This window comes from Homalodisca vitripennis, chromosome 2, assembly GCF_021130785.1.
Source record: "Homalodisca vitripennis isolate AUS2020 chromosome 2, UT_GWSS_2.1, whole genome shotgun sequence".
NCBI lineage: Eukaryota > Metazoa > Arthropoda > Insecta > Hemiptera > Cicadellidae > Homalodisca > Homalodisca vitripennis.
In genome coordinates, this window is record NC_060208.1 from 69,579,437 (window position 1) to 69,593,184 (window position 13,748).

A 13,748-nucleotide genomic window follows, 5' to 3' on the forward strand; every position below is an offset into this window, starting at 1 on the left:
GACCGAACTTATTACATCGCTTCGACATCAGAGACACATAAACTACAAAATATAGTGTAATTTAGGTAAAGAGTCTCTCATTGTCTCATAAGGTGCAAAACTTAGTACATAAAATGTTTTAGACACTATCCCAAAACACGGTGGAGCAACGTATTTTTCCTTCGTCTTTCTAACGGTGAACCAGTACTAATTGACAAACTGTCTTCATTCAAGGTAGAATTGATGTTCAATGTTCTTCATTTATGACAATCCTACATTTGTCATTCATTCCCATCTATCATTCATTGTTTTTATCTAAAAGTATGAAAAAGCCGAAGTGGCTAAAAATTATGTATTCAAAAGAAGGCCAAGAGACTTTTCTATACTTCGGTATGATTACCCAACTGACAGCTTATGCAATATGTACAAAAAAAAAAGAAAATTCATCTGAAAATTGAAATAACGTCGACTGAAAATCATATAAAAATTTCAGTAATAAGGCTAGAGCTATGTGGCAGTTTGTATATAACTATTTTGAAAAGACTGAGAAATGTAAAAAATTAAAAATTTTAAGATTATTAAATCATCTTTAGTCCAGCTAAACAACGTTGCCAAATTTGGAATAATACTTTTGTAAAGTAACCTCTAACTTTATGTAATATTTAACCATCAATTACTTTTATACGGTGAAATTCTTATATTTTCCTTGCACCAGCCTCAGAAACAGAAGTTGTTAATGTAATTTCCAATCTCAAGTCTAGCTATGCTACTGATATTTAAGACATGTGTCCGGCGAAAATCAAACAAGTAGCAGCACCTTTAGCAGTGCCGTTGTCTGTCTTACTTAATAATTCAATATCCCAGAGTAAATTTTATCGAGTCTTGAACATTCAAAAGTTTTATATTTATTCAAGCGATCCACGAATTCTCCAGAAAATTATAAACCGATATCTATTATTCCTATATTAAGTAAAGTTTTTGACACTCACTCATGACAGACTGAGCAACTTCCTGAAGAAATATCAGCTTATCTCACCAACTCAATTTGGATTGTTAATAAATCTATTGCCGATGCAATTAATAACTTCCTTATTGCTGCAGTCAGAGCTCTGAATCGAGGTGACTGCATGGCATGCTCTATTTTGGACCACATAGAACTTCGACTGACATCCTAAATTTTACAACTATATGTAATGGGACTATATGTTTTGAATCTAATTCCAATTTTCTCGTAGAAATGCACATAGAATCTTACTTATTTGGAAAAATCAAATTGATCAGCTATGTAGGAAATTAAACAGCTGCATTTTTCTCTTAGATATGTATATGCATTCTTAAATAAATTGTGTACTAAGACTAATTTTTCACTGGTTTCATATAGTATCCTCTTCATGGGAACTTCATGGTCAGCAATCAGATTTTAGACTGCAGAAAAGGGCTATGAGGATGATTTGCGGTCTCAGGATTCGGGAGAGTTGCCGAGAAGTATTCTCTTGTGAACATTTCCTTACCCGTCCATCGTTATTGTATATGATTGTGTGTTCAATTTTAAAAAGCTGTAATCTTTTCCAGTACATTTACATCCTTATTCCGCACGATTAAAAATATGTTCTATAATGCTAATACATTATGGCAAAACTAATTTAATGTTTTATCAGACTATATTAAAACTCGTGAATCCCTTTCAATATATAAATAAGACTAAATAAGTATCTCTTGAACAGGCTTTGCTGTTTCACTCAGGAGGAATTCTTAGGAAGAATTGTATCTGACGGCGTAGGTTTAACTAATTATTTAAGTAATTGCATTTTGCAATAGCCATGTTATATGATCTTATTAATTGTTAACGGCACGTATTAATAATGTTATGTTTAATATCTTTTTTATAAATGTAATAAGATTATGACAATGGTCTATGAAATTTTGTATTGTTAATGAGCAATAAACAATTTGATTTGATTGATTAAAATATCAGTATCAATAATTCAAAGGGAGGCTACTTCGTTTTTTGATTAGTATTTACATTTTGGAATAGGGGTTAAATATGTAAAATGGTCAATGCACATTGTGAGCACACTCGATTACTAAAAGGTAGCCTGGCTATTGGAGATGTGCAGTCACGTTCGAAGGACCTTAAACCTTGAAGGGTTAGGGTCTGCTGGACAAAGCATAATTAACTTTTTTTACTACTTAACAACTTACCAATTACTGTAAAATTAATAAACATACTTAAACTATAAAGATTAAGCATTTAACAGGCTATTTACAAACCTGTTTTAAACTATAAGAAAACCTTTAAAAAATTGACTGAATTTACATAATAAGCAAATAAAAACAGAAAAGTAAAATAACTATTATTTAAATATTTAACAATTTCTACAAAGAATAGTGTAAATACATGTAGGAAATATTTGCTCCGTTTTAGAGCAATGTTATAAACTAAATGCCTCCAATGATGTGGCAGACTACTTAACCATAACAACGATGCTTAGCGGTAAACACCGTCAGTGTAAAATACGGTATAAAATACCGAGGGAATCCTGAGTTAACAGAGACATTACAAAAGTGACTGCACCGCCTAGACCTACACGGCATTATTACCTACGCTGAGCACCGTCGCTCTCAGATGGCTCTGGTGGGTGGTATCTTACCGTATAAGAGTTCTATGAAAGCTGTTTATGACCGACTACAAGCTTCCATTTTCATACAAACCGCATCACCACAGCGTCGGTCGTTTGGCCTGGCGCATGAGTAATGTCCACAATAAGATATAACTCGCTAATGAATGGGACATTGTTCCTTGTATCTTTATGTAAAGCGTCTATAGAAAGTGTGCTTGGAGGGCACAGCCACCCTGGAGTCCCTACTATTGTTCTTTCTTGACTTCCGAAAAACGGTTCAGACGTCATCGTCATTCCAGGTGACACTATGACCTTCTCAGCGATGTTGTACGGGTATCTTGGTACGGTTGGGTTTGGATAATGTTTCATACGTCGTTTGAAAATAAAAAAGTACAATTACCAATGTTTTTTAATAATATTTACTTTAATTTGGAATTTATATGAGAATAAATGCTTGTATATATTATTTACTGAGCGTTAGTGAAGCGTACCGCTTGAGACTCTGGAAAAATGTAATTTCTGTCTGTATGTCTGTCTGTCCACACGATATCCCAAAAACGAACCAACCTATAGTCTTGAAAGTTTTCATGAAGCTTGCGCATGTCACTCCATGAGATTTGACTGAGCGTTTAATAAAATGTGTACATTGGTCTTATGGATAACAATGATTGCAACAAGAAAATACAGAATAAGTGGATTTGTAATAAAATGTAGAACAATAATACAAGGTTTCAACACGTGAGACTTGTATTAATAGAGATAAAATAAAAACAATAGAATGAAAGTCGATGTTATAAATTTGCAACAAGATTTTATTTTAGTGCTCTCTTGCGTTGTAGCACTCTCCCTATTTCACAGAAACTTTTATCATTTCAACACTGTTATGAAACTTAAATTAATGAAGAAAAGTGTGAGTGTGGCAAGATATCACGAAACTGATTTCATCTGTAATTTTTTTTAATTTGCATGAAATTTGAGTTTACAAAGACGAGAATAAGTTCTGTGATAGTCCAACCATGGAAATAAAGCCTGTCACTAAGAAGCTGGCACAATTTCTCTTTTGTCTACTAGGAGAACGTAAAAATTTGAACTATACTCCGGACATCTCAAACATAAAAAGAGCTATAGATTCGAAATATTGCAGAACAACTTCAGTGAGGCCTGTTAAGACTACCTTGTTTTAATTGTAGTGTTGAGTCAAGATTCATTTTCCAAACTAACATTTGTATCTGACAATATAGGAAAATTTAAGAATAAACATTTCGGACTAATAATATTAAAATTAAATTTGAATTATGCTTTAACGGTTATTGTAATTGCAATCTATAATAATTAAATTAATATAACTGAAACATAGTCGTTCAGATGTCTCAGTAGATAGTGAGCTGAGGTTAGTAACTAGGATCAGTCAGCAGAGTTCACAAGTGTTGTGTTAGGTTTCAACAATTTTATTATACTTCTAGATTATACTCCTGGGTTTTATATTTTGTGAGGTTATCCTTTTTGTAGTTCCAAACACTGTCTACTAAAACTGTGTGTTATCGAAAGATCACCGATTCTTGAATTAGGACAGTGACGGTCGTTAAGAAAACTAACAAAATAAAAGATAACCCCTTTATGGAACTAGGAGAAATTCGATAACAAAAGGATAATGGTAGCTAATATTGGCGATCATCCACCCAAAATCTTAAAATACATCATATACATTATGTATACAATACTTATAATAGTCTTGGTCATGATCCAAGACATTCATTGGTATAGGCGCGTAATTGTTCAGCGTAAATCAGCCATTGCATTTACCCTGTTCTGAATCGTACAAGCATTTTTACACATTTTTAGTAAAACCTTATTGGAATTACGAATTTGATTAATGTAGAGGAAGTTACTGAATCTTCTAGTATAACACGGTTTAAAAATAAATGTTGTATTCATATAGTAATTTATCTAGATTGATGTTATGGTTACCTATAGGACCAGTGTAAATATTTAGAATTTAGTTTTGCCATTAATGTTTATCTTTTGGCCACGAGAGTTGATTTTGGACTAAGACGACCCACTTTAAAATCTATAGGACCTTTTTATCTGCAGTAACCGCACGGACGGATAGACAAACAGACGAACAGGCAAGAACACGATTTTAAGAAAGCCCTCCCAGGTCATCAAACCAAAGTAGATAACTTTTTTATCAGGAAATCACTAAATATGTATAGCAATAGTCATTTTTTTAAATAAAATTTTATGAAAACAATCCAAATCAAGACCCCACTCAAACATTTTCAGTCGCACCACATTACTTCCTGCCAATTTCCCCATTTTACAACACCGATTGTCAGTATTCCAAGTTGAATGCCATAAACTCGCCAGCACTATAAAATGATTGAGACGCTAGAAAGCGCTTTATAAAGGTTTTATCATATTTGGTTGAATTTGGCAACTTGTTAATAAATCGAACTCCTGCCTGTGAGGGCCAGTTCGTAAACCCCCAGTGTCATAGCACATTTAGAAATACAAAATTAGATTGTGTCCAAAATGAGGCTCCGCAGAGTTGCAATCGTTTTAAAGCTTCCTTGCATTTGCATCTGAACCTTATCTGTGAAATATGTGAATCGTTTGCTTCTGCATTTTGAATGCTCTGAAAAACTGGTATTTTGCGTTGGCTTCTTGAAAAGCAAAGAAATAATTCAGCTATATCTGAACACATTATAGTGTAATCCTAGATACGTATGATCCATATTTAATATTATAATACTTATGTGTCACCCACATCTAAAAATGTTACCCAAAGTCTAAACATGACATTGCATGTTGGAAATCAAATCTCCGGACATGTGGAGAATCGAGGCGGCACGGCGCGGCGCGGTTTGCCCAAACATGTGGATTTAGCTAATTGCGGTTCTCAATTGCACCGTTTCCTCCGAATAATTGCCTACCTGTGCTTGAGGCTACACTTAAAACTGATGCATGGTACCATACCCTAAATCAAGCCAGTGGCAGCGCAGTGATTTGGAACATTTGCCGACCGCTTTCTCTCATACTCCTCTATCAGGTAAATAGAGAATTGAGCATTATTACATGCCAGTCTAGTCGGCTATTTGTGTATCGTACCTCAAAACTCATATTTTTAATATGGCCTCTAGTTAATATTGGCGATCATCCACCCAAAATCTTAAAATACATCATATACATTATGTATAGGGCTTACAATACTTATTTCTTTGTTTTTTTAATCCATCTTTACCTGTAAAATAAAACATAAATACATATTTCATTATTTAATATAATGTTTTGACCAATGTACTTTGAATAATATTTTTAAATATTATAGACAAGACCATATTAAAATAATAATACAAGTTTTGTGCAAAGGAAAAAATTATAATTGTTAATTTGTAAATAAATGTCATTTTAATAGTTAGTTTAATTCGAAGTCAATTCGTTTGTTCGATAGTATTTAATAGTATTTGTGTATTTAATATACACAAATTTCAATTTTATACGAAATTCAGTTTCACTTAGTGATACCAGAGCAAATTATATCAATTTATTTACAGCTTTTAAGTTTAAACTCTAGTAGATAGAGTACAGAGTATGGCTTCACGTTGTAAGGTATTTTATAATCATCATTTAACACAGATATTTTGCGTATTTATATATGTTTACAGCATTGTATATACAATTAATTTAACTGTCTAAAAACTTTTATTCATCCATAACACAAAATAATACTTTTATAGCTGGTACATAAACTTTAAACCCAGAATAATATTAAAAATTCCAAATAATGTAATAATGTAACTGTTGACATATGCGGTAATGCCTAAAACTAGTGTAATGACAAATAGCCATATCTAAAGATGGTGTTGACAATAGGAGAGATTTTCATCCCTTTCCTATATTCCTTGTGATGTTTGGTGAATCGGTTGTGAAAACAGTTCAGGATATCTGAAGCGCTTGAAATTATACAGCCTTGTGCCGTAAACATTTATATTGTCTGTGTCAAATAAGGTTTAATTAATGTTGATGTATAGTATTGCATAACGCTATGAAAGCTTGTTAAATATACCCGATGGAATGGCTAGTAAATAACTATATTAAATATAGCCTCATACAGGCTTATACAATCCCCTATGTGTTTAAATCACGTAACCGTTTAGTTTGAACTATTAACTCTAGTTTTAATATCTAAAATCGAATAAGAAGTGATGTACCAACAAACCTCAAATAATTGTAGGGTCTATACGCCACTCTACGTAGAGTATTGAAGACCCTTTGTGCGAAAGCGCAGGTGCTAGAAGGATTAGCGGTTAAGGCAACCACACGTATAATTAGCCAGTAACAGTAAATTTGTAATTATGCTTTTAACATATGTGCGACTGGAATAAATAATTCATTTTCGTTTTGTTAATCAAGAAATTAATATCTTATAACTTATGCACAAGAACTGTAGTTGACCAAATCGTAGTTGACAATTGTCTCCATCTCCGACGCTCCAGGAAAATGAGTCACCTGAAGGTCGGGATGGACAGGAAGAGGACCGTGACAATGTCGTGATCTTTGCCGACCGTAAAATACGGATCTAGTTTTAAATTTGAGCTGCAATTCCTTTCACATCTCATGAATTATTTCGCTTTGCTTGGTTGCGCTGCTGGGAACGGTCGGTTCACTGAATAAATGTAATTGCCACAACACTTCACTACTCTTGCGCAATCTGAGAAACTGGTCAATATCTCAGTTGCACACAATCTGTAGGCAAGGTAGAAAAAATATTACCCGCGAAACAGCTTTCTTAAATCAGGCATTCATAAAATACAATCTAAACTTGGAATATAACAGCATAAATGTTCCATAGTGTTCCTAAGTTTGAAAACCCCAAATTGGTACATTATTACACTTATTGAATAGCAAACTTTAAATATGTGAATAATTTATTATACTATCATTTACTATTATTTGTTTTAAAAACAGATTGATACTAAAACAGTACTTTTCGGTGGCGTTTTTGCTTATTTTGTTAACTACTTATGCCTGTTTATCTAATGTTATCTATTTATTAAGACCATGTATTATATTTAAAAGGATATCATAGACCTAACTATGACGATTAATATACGATAACTCGGTTATTACTACCAGTCTAAATGTAATTTATACCTTTCTAACTATCGTGACAACATTAATATAGAAACTAAACTTTTTATCACAAAGTGTGTACAAAGATTGGTTTATTACTAAATATTATCATTCATTAAAGTAACGTCCAAACACACAAGAAATGATTCCACAGTAACATATCGTTTACATTAGTCTCTATGGGTATTGGAAAGAATTTATATTATCAATACCAACTTCTTTGGTATTTATCAATTTCATCAATTTAATAGTTTAAAACTCTCTAAACATTATTGCTATTTAAATTAAAATCTAAATATTGTACGGACCTTCAAAAACTACTAAATTATTATTGCTTAAACTTTATTAAACTTAACCCAAAATTCATCTCTCTTTGAAATTAAAAATGAAACGTTTAGAAACTGTTTGTATAAATTGCATTTAGTGACGCACGAGTGTGTCATGAGTACATGAATTGCATGTACAGGCAGCTCACCCTAATACACAACACATTACCTATTCTTCTGTTAAATGTACAATTCTAACTGGATTTTGGTTAATTGGAATTGTTTCATTTTCATTCAATTAGTTCAGAATGTTTTTTGAATATTTATTGAGTTTTCCATATAAATGTTTTATATTTATTTCAATATAAATAAGTCACAATAGACCAATTTTTTATAAATATCAAACAGCCTTTAATGGGCTGGGAAATTTTAGATTAGCAACAAACTCGTCCTTGATGGCGATAAATAGTATTTATTTCTCGGTTTGATCCATCCTGGACAGGACATCAAAAAGTTGTGAAATTCACAGCGAACATTAAATTCAGTTAGGATATAAAGCAGCGTGTCACAAGAAGAGAATTGTATGTGCCATTAAACAGAAAACCGAGATAAAAGGCTACCGATAAATGCAAAACATGTATTTTATGATCTTACTGCACAGTTGGGACTTGGACAATAAAACATCCATAAACGTTTCAAACATCTCAGATAATTTTCACCTCTTCAAATCAATTACGAAAACAACTACAGGTGCCTTCGTTGTTTATGGGACGATATTTCAGTCAAATGTTTTGCAGGTGAAAGCGTTATCTTATTTTAAAACGCTATATTGTATTGACTTATTTATTTTCTGGTGCTCCCACTAAATTATTTGTATATTTATTACCATATGTCGGATGAGAACTGTTTAAATTATTCTAAGGTTGAGTGACAATTAAAAAACATTAACAGAAGCTAAGTATCATATTGTAATAAATTTTCAACCCTGATATACAGTGACAATTTAATTTTAGCCTCAGAAAAAAGAAAATGACTTCTATCTTTCCTAGCTATATTGTATGAATTTCTCTCAGCAGTTTTATTTGAATCTGGTTCAGTGATTACTTAAAAATGTGATATTGTTTCGTTTTCCACATTTTTTAAATTCATAACAGGGGTAGTTGAATTAATATTATTTCCTCTGTATTATGTGTTTGTGTATTTAGGCGTACACTGTGTTTTTTTTTATTATTTATGTTAGTTTGTGCATGACAATGCTGTAATCCAGCGAAAAGAGTCACGTGAATAGAACTAATGGATCGCTTCAAGCTGTAAGTACATAATATAAGATTCCTCCAAGGCTACCTGCCCATGTAGGTATAACATAAAGTAACTTATAAAATATACGGTGAACAGTACAGTATTGAGGTTAGTAACAACTATAAAGTAACGCTATGATTCAAATATGTGTTAGTTAATACTACATAGTCTCTAGCAAATTGGTCAAGACATAATAAAAAGGTTGTAATACATTGCAAAAAAACACATCAACAACATTAAAAAAAATTAAGTAATAGCTTATTCACAATTATAAACAAGAAAAATAAGCAAGTATCGAATGTTTAATAGAGCAATTAAAAAAAATTGTAACATTAATGATTAATTAACAACAAAATAACATAAGTATTCCAGAGCAACCAGAGTCATAAAATTTAAAGAGACTGATTGCTAAGGCTTTAGACAAAAACTCAAAGACACGATAAAACATTAGCAAAGAGCATTATTTATTTATTAAGACCATTTATATTAAATTATTATGCAGTCCAAAATAAAAGAAGCATACTTTATTGAACACGTGAGTACACAAATTCGATGCCACGAATGATTCTACATTAAACTAAACATATCCTGCAAAAGCATCGCAGTGTATATTAGACGGCAGTTTGTTCACTACAAATGGCGAGACAACAAGGGAGATAAATTATCGACCCATATCAAGTCTGTCAGCAGAGAAGTAGAGTTGGTGGAGATTTGCCTTCTAGAGCAAGTCCCCTGTAGGCCTGTAACTCACCAGGACGAGGCCAACAAAGGAGTGAGCGATGATAGCAGATCGATCAGCTGATTGGTTGCTCTGATCCACTCTGCACATGCGCGTATCTCCGACATCGCACCAGTATTTACTGCTTCATCTGGCCCTCTAATTGTGGGGTTTCCCAGAGAAACCATGTAAATGTTAGTCAAACACTTATCTAATCACCAATTCACTTGCATTATTGCATTCAAAATTTTTTACCGTATTATTCTACTATTTTCCCCAATATGGCATAGATAGTGCTATATACTGAACAACAGTTGCAAATACTATGCTGTATTATTTCTCACTATTGAGCGTGACCGAAAATCCAAATTCGTAGCAAATCCTATTATTGGTTAGCACTCAAATACCTGGTGTTCGCAATGCTGGGTCCTTAATCGTGTATTGTACAATAGATTTTATTTTATTTTAGTGGGAATTACTTAATTATATGATATTACAAAGATAATGATACTCTAGTACAAGTCTACCTTGTAGTAGTAGTTTCTCCCGAATTTCAAGGATCTCTTGTCAAAACTCTTTATTGACAAATTTGCTTCCGTTTAAAAAAATTTATACCTCTATACATTTAACCACTACTTAGATATTTAATACTTCAAGATTTACAAACAATTAAAAATATAATTAAAATGCTTATATCACGGCATTGCTGAAATTAATAAAACCTAGACTTAATGCACATTGTGCCACTTTTTGACAATGGATTTATTGAAGTCTAAACATTGAGTAATACAGAACATAAGCAATGCTGTAGTAATGTAAAAACATTACAGCATTCCTTAATTATTTAATACATATTTATATTTATTTAATTATTTAATAAATAAATTAAATAATATATTTATTTGCATTCTACGGTAATATACAAATTTACATTTTGTAACAAACAACATGTATACTTATACTTACACTAATAACATAAATACCTGGAATATTAAGACTAACAGCTAACAACAACCAACTATTCAAATTAGGTCGAATATTAATAAAGAAGCAATAAAGAACCTAATATTTCACATGTAGAAAGTAAGAGATTTCAATAAAAAAATAAAAAAGATCGTTGTAATTCTTTTTTAAATTCCTGTATTGGAGTCTCTGTTGAGGTTAATCACTGCCAACTAATAGCATAATAAATTTGTTATACAAATAACTAAATGCGGGATCTTAATTTAATTATATCTAATAACGATTAAAAGAAGTACCTATATTTAGGTAATCTATTAGTTTTTATTCTACCTATTATAAATAAGTAAGTTAATTTGTTACATGAAGACCAATATTAAGTTCAGTACTGATGCTTGTATACAATATGGTACATTGATTGCCTGAAAGGTCCACACCTTCATATCATACAAAGCAAGCTAGGTTATTTTACCTACTAAAAGGGGGATTCGCAAGTTATAACTTTAATCAATTATTCCGTCTGTTTCCTATATCGCAAGGAAGGAGCAAGACTGTTTTTGTGTATCAAAACAGCCAGGCTCTATTTTCAAAAAGTTCATTTTGGGGGTTTTCGCTACTTGTAATACATTCTTTTAAAACTGTCAATATGCCAAGAAGGTCTCATTCATTAAAGCAATATATTTAGTTGTATTTGTCGGTTAATCGTTATGCATAGAAAAAGTGGGTGGACTTCTTGATTTCCTTGTGCATGTAAATAAAATAGCCCCCTTCAGAGAACAAATTATTACTCAATGTCTTCTCAGCAAATGTGCACAGAAGGACAATCCCTTATATATTGTGGTTAAATATATAATGGGGTCTTCTCTTTATACAATTTTTTTATTTAGTTCACATGTTTTAAGCACTGGCGTTATAGGATATACCAAGTAGTATTTCTTTGGTTTAGATACATGTTCCAACCCCAGATGCCGTTCTCTAGACTAGAGGTTCTACGGCGATAACACCTCAGCGTGTACCAGCGGAGACTCGCGTGTTATCAGCACATTTTGTCACTGCAGCTTCGCCTTTTACAGCCATATCTTTCCATTTAGCTTACCTTGTCTCTTGTACGTGCTATCATAATCTGGTCCACCTCAAGCAGAGCGGCCTCCACTCCTGATTAACTCCCGGGCCTTGACACCACTTGACTCCCGTCCACCTGGTTCATGATTAGCTAACTCGTTAAAAACTTAATAAAATACAGTCCAATTATACCGGTCAGGAATTGTTCTTATTTAAATCGCTCTTAGAACAGCAATTATAGTTTTAGCTTTAACTTCTTACAAATTAGCAGTAAGCCACAATACGTGTAGCGTAACAGGCTTCGTTGAGGTTTCAAAAAACAATTCGTCTGTTGCTCATTTTATAATGACGCATGTTGGAATATTATTGTATTCAGTTTGTTTAAAAATCTATTTATTCTGCTATTTTCTCGTTGTCATCATGGTTATACGAAGACCAATGTAAAAATGTTCGTTGGCGCTAAGCCAAATCGCATGGATCGCCATCTACCATTATCAAACTCGGTGTTGTTTATAAGATGTCCCATAACTCTCTGGACAAAGGTATACCACTTTTTATGCTCAGGTCAAGTTAAATATATTTCACCATTCGAACATGGGTCTCCGATGCTTAGTTTCCCATTTGTCTGTATGTGTTTTTATTACAAATTAGTATCTAAAAAAAGTAATACATTAAATTATACCAAATTTGACTGAAATGTTTTTGATAATAAGGCCAGTTATTGAAAAGAATATCATACTATTATCTTTAGTATTTTTGGCGGCCATTGAAAACTTTTAAACTTTGAATATCTTAAAAACTAGCATTTTTTCAAGAATTGCAAGAATTGAGAGATGACTTTTGTTCAGTATTTGTGTTGTTGGTTATTCAGTGAGAACCTCAATGTGGGCCATGTCTTGCCACAGTAAATCAGCTCTATATCGGTTATTTATTATACGGTTTAAATAATTTTGGTTTCTTTAGATTTGTGATAAAATTGATAAAAACTGTTATTCTTGCAATTCTTGAGAAAAAGTGTCACTTTTTAAGATACCCGGCATTTGTAAAATACTAAAGTTAATTGCATGATGTTTTTCAGTAACTGGTCCTGTTATTATAAACATTTGAGCCAAGTTTTGTATAATTTAATGTATTAGTTTTAAGGTAGTAATTATTTTATAAAAAAACGCATACATACAGAAAGATATGAAAATAAGCATCGGAGTCATATATTTTATGGTGAAATATGTTTGCCTTGAATTAAGTAATTACATAGTATACCTTAGTCCAGAGAGTTACAGGACACCCTATATAGAAATGGAGGATATAGAATATAAGATTGCAAATCTTCAAGTATGTACTTACTTCTCAAAATCTCTAAAATGGTCAAATCTCTCTTTAAGGGACAGATGAGGAATAATGTATACCCTTATTCGTATTTTATCTAAATACACAAGTAGTCTTTAGAAGTATTTTAAGGCATCATCTGTTGTAACAGTAAATACTGGAATAAAAAATACTAATGATCTATAATTATTGTCTATTTGAATATAATACTGTCCAATTAAAATGTGCTATTTTACTTGTTATGTGCAAAACTAATTATAAAATGGGTCAAAATATGCCCTTTCTACTTTTTTAATTTGAGATACAGAAAATGTAAATTGTTCATCGGTATAGCAAATATTTTAATCGTAAGCATTTACATTTACGCTCGTTGTACTTTTCGTA